The sequence below is a fragment of the Cherax quadricarinatus genome, chromosome 51 (assembly GCF_038502225.1).
Source record: "Cherax quadricarinatus isolate ZL_2023a chromosome 51, ASM3850222v1, whole genome shotgun sequence".
Classification (NCBI taxonomy): Eukaryota; Metazoa; Arthropoda; class Malacostraca; order Decapoda; family Parastacidae; genus Cherax; species Cherax quadricarinatus.
Genome location: NC_091342.1, coordinates 2,913,404 through 2,923,403, shown reverse-complemented (window position 1 = coordinate 2,923,403; position 10,000 = coordinate 2,913,404).

The following is a 10,000-nucleotide window of genomic DNA, read 5'->3' as shown; positions in this document are numbered from 1 at the left end:
ATATGGATTTTATTTATAGTGTCTTGAAGAATGGGTGTAATGGGTTCAACGATGCTAGAAGGGAGTAAACCATTATATGGCTATTTAAAAGATTGGGCCAGGAGCTACGACTCTACCTCCGTAACCACAACAAGCTGCGAAGGGTAGTACAAAGATAGCAGAAGAAGCTTTTCTTGCACAACTCTTCGCACTGTTTCAAAGCATATTTTGCAGTATTTTGAACTGGGCCGCGGGGGGCGTTGACCCTCCGAACTCCCTGCAGATATGTAGATTCCTAGTGAAAATGACACGACAACACTGAAATTCTTTTTTCCACAATGCTTCACACAACATTTTGGATTTTTCGAGAATATGGTGCACTTGTAAGAGCCCAGTGTTGATTGTTATGTACAAATATAGGTATTTACAGTGGTCGTGATTTTTTTTTTTTATCGCCAACTATCGTCAGCTTGCCATTGTTTCTGCTATCATACCTATCATGTTCCCTATCTTGATGGGTACACGCATCTCTTACCGTCGGCCATAATGCATACCGAACAAAACCATCAGTAGACAGGAAATTTCGGCTGAGTAACTCCCATTCTACGCTCCTCTTCCCGGGGCAGATAACAGCAAAGAGATTAGTGCTGCTGTCTGCCCACGGGACCTGGCTCGAGGGTTTTAATCTCCTAGGAGACCCAAGGGATTCTTAGTTTCCATGACCATGTGTAAGGTTCTTCCTTTCCTTACAGAGCCTCTGTAAGCATCATTGCTTCTCCACCGCGGTCTGGTCTGTGACCAGGACTCGTGGTGGATCAGGGCATGATCAACCAGGCTGTTACTGCTGGCCGCACGTAAACTGACGTACGAACCACAGCCCGGCTTGTCAAGTACTTCAGATGCCTGTCCAGCTCCTTGAAGACAGCCGGGTGTCTATTGGTAATCCCTCTTATGTATGCTGGGGAGTTGTTGCACCGCCTGCCGAGTCATTTGCTTTCGTAGAGAGTGGTTTTCGTGTGCAGATTTGGGACTTGTCCCTCTAGGATTTTCCAAGCGTATATTAACATGTATTATTAGGCCACTTTATATAATCGGTAAATTTCTGTAAGTCCTAGTGTAATATAAATTTATGTAAATCCGACTGTAATGTAAATTTCTGTAAGTCCGAGTGTAATACAAATTTCCTTAAGTCCGAGTGTAATATAAATTTCCTTAAGTCCGAGTGTAATATAAATTTCCTTAAGTCCGAGTGTAATATAAATTTCTGTAAGTCCGAGTGTAATATAAATTTTATTTTTTTGATTCAGTCTTGTATATGTCCACTATGATAAGATGAAATGTACAAACATATAAAAACTATGATTTTTTTGATCCAGCGTAAAAGGTCAATTTCTCAATTGTAATTGATTCTGTCTATCATATGGTGGTTAAATCAATTATTCCATTTTCTCAAAAAACTAAACAAGAAAATATGGGAGAGGGACTTAAAAGTTTTGTATCCTTCATGATTTAAATTAAATAGTAAATTATTTTGTTGCTTTTATTTTCATGCCTTCCTAGTCTCCTGGGTAAGTCCATCTCCATACCCTCCTTCAAGTCTCCTGTGTAAGTCAATCTTCATACCCTCCTTCAAGTCTCCTGGGTAAGTCCATCTCCATACCCTCCTTCAAGTCTCCTGGGTAAGTCAATCTTCAGACCCTCCTTCAAGTCTCCTGGGTAAGTCCATCTCCATACCCTCCTTCAAGTCTCCTGGGTAAGTCCATCTTCAGACCCTCCTTCAAGTCTCCTGGGTAAGTCCATCTCCATACCCTCCTTCAAGTCTCCTGTGTAAGTCAATCTTCATACCCTCCTTCAAGTCTCCTGGGTAAGTCCAACTCCATTCCCTTCATCAAGTCTCCTGAGTCAGTCCATCTCCATACCCTATCCAGATCTCCCGAGTCCGTCCTCCTGTACTCCATATCAGACTCTTTCATCTCCATTTTCTCCTCCACATCCTCCACATTATTTTCTTTCCATTTTCCCACCATCCTCCACCTCAACACAACCCCATATCCCCACTCCTCCCTCCCTATAATCCCTAGGTAGATGCAGAATAGGGGTTAAGCGGCTTAGGGATGATTGACCATGACTTTCAAGGGACTGATTCTCCTTCTCGGTAAACGTTTAAAACAGAGGCTCCGGCGTCTGCAATAAAGCTTAGAAAAGATCCATAGCGACGCTGTAGGTCAAGGAAGGTGCCTGGAATTTTGAGATTATGGAGATTGTGGAGAATTTTTTTTAAAACATGGAGTGGCATTTTGAAGATTATATGGGAATTTTTCGGATGATGCCGAAAATAATGATGAGACCTGAAAAATAAAAATACTTGTGGCGGTACAGACAGGTGGGTTAAGCTGTGGGGAAAAAAGAAACACAGGTGGAGAGAGAGAGAGAGAGAGAGAGAGAGAGAGAGAGAGAGAGAGAGAGAGAGAGAGAGAGAGAGAGAGAGAGAGAGAGAGAGAGAGAGAGAGAGAGAGAGTACTCATCTAGTTGTGGTTGCAGGAGTCGATTCATAGCTCCTGGCCCCGCCTCTATTATTATTATTAGGAAGTGCAAAAATTGTGAAAGAGGGTTTGATGCAACGGAAAAAGGGTCTATTTAATTATTAGATTAGGAGCTATTCACTAGAATCAACACCACTCTCTCTCTCTCTCTCTCTCTCTCTCTCTCTCTTTTTTTTTTTTTTTTTTTTTTTTTTACACAGGGTTTGACAAGGTAAAGGATCCCTAGCTTTATTGACAAGCTATTTACAGATTAAGGATTCCTAACTTTATTGGCAAGCTAAGAGCTGTTACCTACATCAGCTCATTTGAAATCATTTTTATTGTTATAAGACATACAAGTAGAGAACAGGATGAAGTTGGATCCATCTGTCGGCCAGCATTTTCATTTGATCAACTGACTTTATCTCGTTGACATCATTATGCTGTACGAATGTGTTCCATACTCGAGTTATCCTGGGTATGTATGATCTCAGATGGAGTGATGTTCTGGAGAAGGGTACAGCCAGAGTGAAGTTGCTGCTTTCTGCCCGTCTTGTGGCATAAAAGCTTGTTTCACGCTGTCCTCAAAGTGGATCCAAGTGTGGTATTTTGACAATATTGGCCTTGTACATAACAGTAAGGCCACCCACATCCCTCCTATTTTGAAGGCTCTGCTGAAATGACAGATCTATCCAGGATGGGTCCAGGCGAGAGATGAGACGTCTTGCTCTGTTCTCTACTCTGTCAAGCAGTCGCAGATGAGAGGGGGGGCAGGCAAACCAAGAAAGTGGAGCATATTCAATGTGTGAGCGTACTTGTGCCTCGTACAGGAGCTTGCAACCCCTACTGTCAAGCAGATGCGAGATACGGCGAAGTGCTGTAAGCTTCCTGGCTGCCTTGTTTGCAAGATTTACAACATGGTTCTTCATGGTTAGTTTGGAGTCAAATTTCACCCCAAGGATATCAACTTCTTCTCCAGGTGCCAACACCCTCCCATTCATCCTTACTACTGCACCAGCATTACCATCATGGTGCCTAGAGACGATCATCATTTGCGTTTTCTCAGGTGCAAATGTTACTTGCCATCTATTTCCCCAAGCTGATATAGCTCTCAGCTGGTGATTGATGTAGCTTAGAGCAGCTGGCATTTCTTCTCTTGGATAAATGAATGTCAGTGTACAGTCGTCTGCATATGCATGTGATTCTGGGATGAGATGAAGAAGGTCGTTGAAGTAGACATTCCATAACAATGGACCCAGCACGCTTCCTTGTGGAACACTTGCCCCAATAGGATGTCTTGCTGATTCCGTTCCATTGAGAACTACACTTAGAGATCTACCATGAAGGTAATCACTGAGGAGACATAGTGTAGAGCCTGCAATTCCCAGTGCTTGAAGTTTTGCTAAGAGGCCCTGGTGCCACACCCGGTCGAAAGTGCCAGCAATGTCCAGTTCTACCACACAGCTTACTTCGGATTCATCCAGTGACTGGTGCCACTTAGTGGAGAGGTTTAACAACAGATCAGCAGCAGAGTAACCTTTCCTGAAGCCATATTGACGATCACAAAGTAGTGAGTGGTAGTCAAAAAATTCTGTCATTTGTCTTGAGATTATTGTCTCAAGGATCTTACCAGTGTTTGACAGGAGTGACACTGGTCTGTAGTTGCTGATTTCTGCTCTGCTCTTCTTTTTGTGAACAGGGACTACATTTGCCTCTTTCCATAGAGAGGGCCATTTACACTGTACTAGGCAGTGCTGAAAGATGCGAGTTAGAGGTGCTGCTAGCTGGTCTGCACATCTTCTCAACAACCTTGGGCTCAACTTGTCTGGGCCCACAGCCTTTTCTTGGTCCAGCGATTTAAGAAGGAAATGCACCTCCTCCTGCCTTATTGTCTCCTTGGACAGTTTTGACACAGTTCTTGCAGCTAGCCAAGGAGGGTCCCTTGCTGGATCAGGAACTTGCATTTTGGTAGCAAAGTGTTCAGCAAAGAGGTCCGCCTTCTCTTGACTACTAGTAGAGGTGGTCCCATCCTGTCGATTTAGAGGTGGAATAAGTTCATCAGGCAGATAGCCTTGTCTCTCTCTCTCTCTCTCTCTCTCTCTCTCTCTCTCTCTCTCCCCTTTCTCCTAATCCCCTTCCTATGGACTTTTATTTCCGTCGGGTTTCCTTCTGCATATATATATATCATATATTGTTTTGTTTCCATTTATCTGTGCCATCTCCCTTTCATTCTTTTCTCAAGATGCAGTTTATATACAAGACTCTCAGATGCAGGCGAAATATGAAGTAATCTTCTCTTCCCCTGTTTCTCTTTCTTAAAGTCGGTTCATATATATATATATATATATATATATATATATATATATATATATATATATATATATATATATATATATATATATATATATATATATATATATATATATATTAGATACATATTCCCCACAGTAAATCTTTTTAAAACTTTGTCAAACATTTTTTCTTGGGTTTTTCCATGGAGTCTCAAAATCCATTACCAGCTGAAAGCAGAATACAAATATTTACTCGCATGTGTTATGCCAGGTATTCTGGGTACCGGGAAGTGCATGACGCCTTGCCACTGATGGCAAATCTTCTGACTACTTTGCAGTGCTTCACTGCCTGGCACTTATGTACCACATATTCTTGCAACAGGAATTTACGGTGTCTCATTGCTTGGCACTGATGCACCTGTGAGTAACTCGTTTTCATCGTATTTATTATGTCACATTCTTCCTGAATAAGACAAGTGTGATTTCTCATCTTAATATAAAATGTGAGAAATAAGACTCCTAGTGAAAATTTCTTATATGTATCGCCATAAAAACAAGAGAGCGAGGGGTTCCTTATACTTCCTCACTCACTGGCTGATGTGTTAACGTCAACGCCATCTATGATCCAGATATTAAACCCCTGGAAGCGTCTTTTCTATGTATGATATTTTCCTTGTCTCTGTGCCTCACTCAACACGTCTCTCCTGAATACGTAAAGAAACTAATATTCGATGGGGTTGAATTCTGTTTAGCGTAAACAATTCTATATTTAAATTCAGTTGTGATTTTACTGATCAACTGATTCAGATTTTAACAGGCAGTTGTTTTGGGCTTTAGGTGATGTTGAAATGCATGGATTCTGCCTCAACTACTTTACAGTCTATGGCTAAAGAAGTATGTTTTGAGGTCGCCTTTCTAAGATTTTCCCTGTCCACCCTCTCTGTTACTCTCGATATTTTGTATCTCCATAATTAAATCATCCCTGATCCTTCTGTCTTCAGGTGTTGAGAGGTTTGGCTTCTCTAGTTTTCCTTTATAGCTCATTTCCTTCAACTCTAGGACTAGTTTCGTGGCAAATCTTTGAACTTTTTCAAGCTTATTGATATGTTTAATGAGATGCGGGTTCCATACTGGCGCTGCATTCTCTAAGATGAATCTGTTGTGGTCCATGTATATGGTCTTGTGTGTGTGTGTGTGTGTGTGTGTTTATTTGTTTATTTCCCTCCAATCTTTTTTCTGCTCCTTTTTGGATGTCCAGTATTCATTTTTTTTCTCATCATTCTAATTTTCTCTTCTCACACGCATCTGTTCATCTTCACCTTTCCTCCTCCTCCATCCATTTTCTTACTTAATCTTCTATCCCTGTGCTAACTATTTCACCCTCTCTACATTTTTCTTCTCGCGGTTTGGGGTCATCTCTTCTTCCTCTTCTCCTTCCTTTCTCTTTGTCATAATCTCCTCAGATCCTTCTTTTGCTTTCAAGCTTCTTCCTCTTTCATCCTCTTCCTTCCTTGCTACCTCTTTCTCATAGTTATTCTTGCATCCTCCTCTTATCTCTGCCTGCCCATCTGTTACCTTCTGCTTTACCTTCGTTTTCTTCCCTTCTCTCACTCCCTTCATTACTCATTCCCTTTCCTCCTGACCTTCTCTTAAGCTGCGTCTTGGGTTAATGATAAACATGACAGAAGATTATTTAGTGTAGGAAGAACACAGAATAGTTCCTTTTCGGAATTTTCTCCCTGTAGATTTCTCACCTCCTTCCCCAGACCAGCTGTGTCCCTTTAAGGTGTTGCTAGTGGTAGTGGTGGCGGTCCATTGTGATGGTGGTGGTGGTGTTAATGGTATTAGTTGATTGTGGTGCTGGTGGTAGTAGGTGATAGTGGTAGTAGTGATGGTGGTCAATTATAGAGGCTGGGAAGTTGGAAGTAACTGTGGCGGTAGATGTGGTAATGGTGGTTATGGTGCACTTGTAATGGTGGTAGTGACAGCGATACTGGAAATGATGGTGGTGGTGATATGGTACGACACCGGCTTTGGAAATAATCAGAAGCTGAGAAATAGAGCTAATTTCCATCACTTATTTCCCTCTTCACCTCCTGGCAGGTAGTTTCACACATCTGGTCAAACATCAGAAAGAGCAACGTATTTAATCACACATATTATAACAAACAATACAAATAGGTAATTATACAAAAGCAGTCTGAGAAATCTATCAATAATTAACAGATAATTAGATATTATTTTATAAGTTTCAAAGCTGTCGACTTTGTGAAAGTCAATAAGACTGCAAGACACATGCACACACCCAAGAGAGAGAGAGAGAGAGAGAGACAGAGAGAGAGAGAGAGAGAGAGAGAGAGAGAGAGAGAGAGAGAGAGAGAGAGAGAGAGAGAGAGAGAGAGAGAGAGAGAGAGAGAGATATGTTTTAAACATAAAAGCCGTCTCCCATCAAGGTTGGGTGACCCGAAAATTGAGAAACTTAAAATTTTTCTTCTCATTTCATTTGGCAGTTTATACAGGACAAGGAGTTACTATCCCCTTGCTCCCGGCATTTTAGTCACTTACGGAGGAAGGATTCTTCTTCTTCATTTCCTATCTATCTATCTATCTATATATATATATATATATATATATATATATATATATATATATATATATATATATATATATATATATATATATATATATATATATATATGTGTGTGTGTGTGTGTGTGTGTGTATGTATATATATATATATAGGATGCAGCAAAATAGGTTTACATGGAGAGTGTATAAATCTGTAATAGAGGGGAGGGGGTGGCAGTGGTCGTCCTAGGATAGGATGGAGGGAGGTGGTATAAGAGGTTTTGTGTGTAAGGGGCTTGTGCGAGCGTGTTAGATGGGAGTGACTGGAGACGAATTGCTTTTGGGACATGACTAGCTGTTGGAGTGTGAGCAGGGTAATATTTTGTGAAGGGATTCATAGAAACCGGTTAACCGGACTTGAGTCCTGGAGGCAGGAAGTACAATGCCTGCACTTTAAAGGAGAGGTTTGGGATATTGGCTATTTGGAGTGACATTTAGACTGTCGTATCTGGGCACCTCTGCAAAGACTGTGATTATGTGTGAATGATGGTGAAAGTGTTTCTTTTTTGGGTCACCTTCCCTCAAGGGGATACGGCCGACATAAATATATAGAAAAAAAGTTTACGGATTTGCAATAAACATACAAAAAATTAGCGCTTTTGCAACGCATACTAAAAGGCAACGTTTTTTCAATACGCGTATAGGAAAGTTAACGCTTTATGTATTGCATATTTGAACTTCTATTTTGATACAATGAACAGTTGAGAGCGTTGCAATACACAGGTGAAAATGCTGCAATAAACATGTGAGAGTGTTACAGTGCACAGGCGAGTGTTGCAATACTCAGGTGAAAGAGTTTCGATTAACAGGTGAGAGTGAATATATATATATATATATATATATATATATATATATATATATATATATATATATATATATATATATATATATATATATATATAGTGTGTGTGTGTGTGTGTGTGTGTGTGTCTATACAAGCGATAAAAAACGCAATACATCCACAGGGGGGGAATGGAATGATAGCTCTAGGCCTTTCGTGCTGTAGTCAATACATCATTAGGAGCTTGCAATGTTGAAGAAATGAGTGGGAAGTCCAAGTAGATTCGCTCAAGGGAGCGACCCTAGCTAGAGGATTTATTGATTCTGTAGACATGTTAGTGGTTGTTTGCGTGATGGAATGTTATGTGCGTTTTTTTATATGTGAAAACGATCAATATTATCTTACTTTTGTTTATCTTCTTTGTTTTCCATCGTCACCTCTTTTTCCTCTTCCTCCTTATTTAAGTAGTCTTTGTCGTCCTCCTCCTCTTTATCTTCCTTTTCTTCATCATTGTCCTTCTCTTTCTTATTTTCTTCCTCATCTTTCCCCTTCTTCTGATTTTCTTCCTCATCTTTCTCTTCCTCATCTTTCTCTTCCTCACATTTCTCTTCCTCATCTTTCCTTTCCCCCTCCTGATTTTTTCCTCATTTTTTTCCTCCTGATTTTTTCCTCATCTTTCCCTTCCTCATCCTGATTTTCTTCCTTTTCTTCCCCCTTACCTTCCTACTCCTGCTGCTGCTCCTCAAGGGCAATTTCACACACTATAAGATCCATTTAATTATAGCTAAGAGCTACTGAGTGTACGCCTGAGCTGATGTGACGAAGTAAACTGATAATCCTAGCAGCCTAAACAACAACCAGGACACTCTTTGACAGCTGATGTTATGTGTGTGTGTGTGTGTGTGTGTGGAGAGAGAGAGAGTGAGAGAGAGAGAGAATGCATTTTGTATAGGATTTCCCTTACAATTTCTAGTGCTGTTGCAGTCCTACAGTATATTAACTTGTACACACATTTAACCCGCAGATAGGAGACAGAAGCGTATGACAACTTTTCGCTCCGACTTGGACTACTCACTCGTCCCACTAGGGTTATTTGTGTATCGTTCCAGTCACCTGTTTGTTCCAGTCACTTGTTTGTTCCAGTCACCTGTTTGTGTAGCCTCAAACCATGTCGTAATCACACCCGTGTTGAGGTGACACCATTCCAGTACCATTGATTGGCTGTGCAGTGAAATACTCACGTCTTTGATATGCACTGCTGCAACACAACTGAAGTGACATTGCATTCCTTCTTTGTAACGATGTCATATATCCTCCTGCAACAAGGTTAGAAAACTATGCAATATAGCAATGATGCAAACAAATGCAAAGTAACTATGAGGTTGACTTGTGTAGCATTCTGATGTGGTATTAATATGTTGGAGACACTCGTGCAAATATGCTACTGTTAGGTTGGAGACTCGTGCAACAATTCTATTGTTATGTTGGAGACTCGTGCAACAATGCTATTGCTATGTTGGAGACTCGTGCAACAATGTTATTGCTATGTTGGAGACTCGTGCAACAATGCTACTGTTAGGTTGGAGACTCGTGCAACAATTCTATTGTTATGTTGGAGACTCGTGCAACAATGCTATTGCTATGTTGAAGACTCGTGCAACAATGTTATTGCTATGTTGGAGACTTGTGCAACAATGCTATTGCTATGTTGGAGACTCGTGCAACAATGTTATTGCTATGTTGGAGACTCGTGCAACAATGCTATTGCTATGTTGGAGACTCATGAAACAATGTTATTT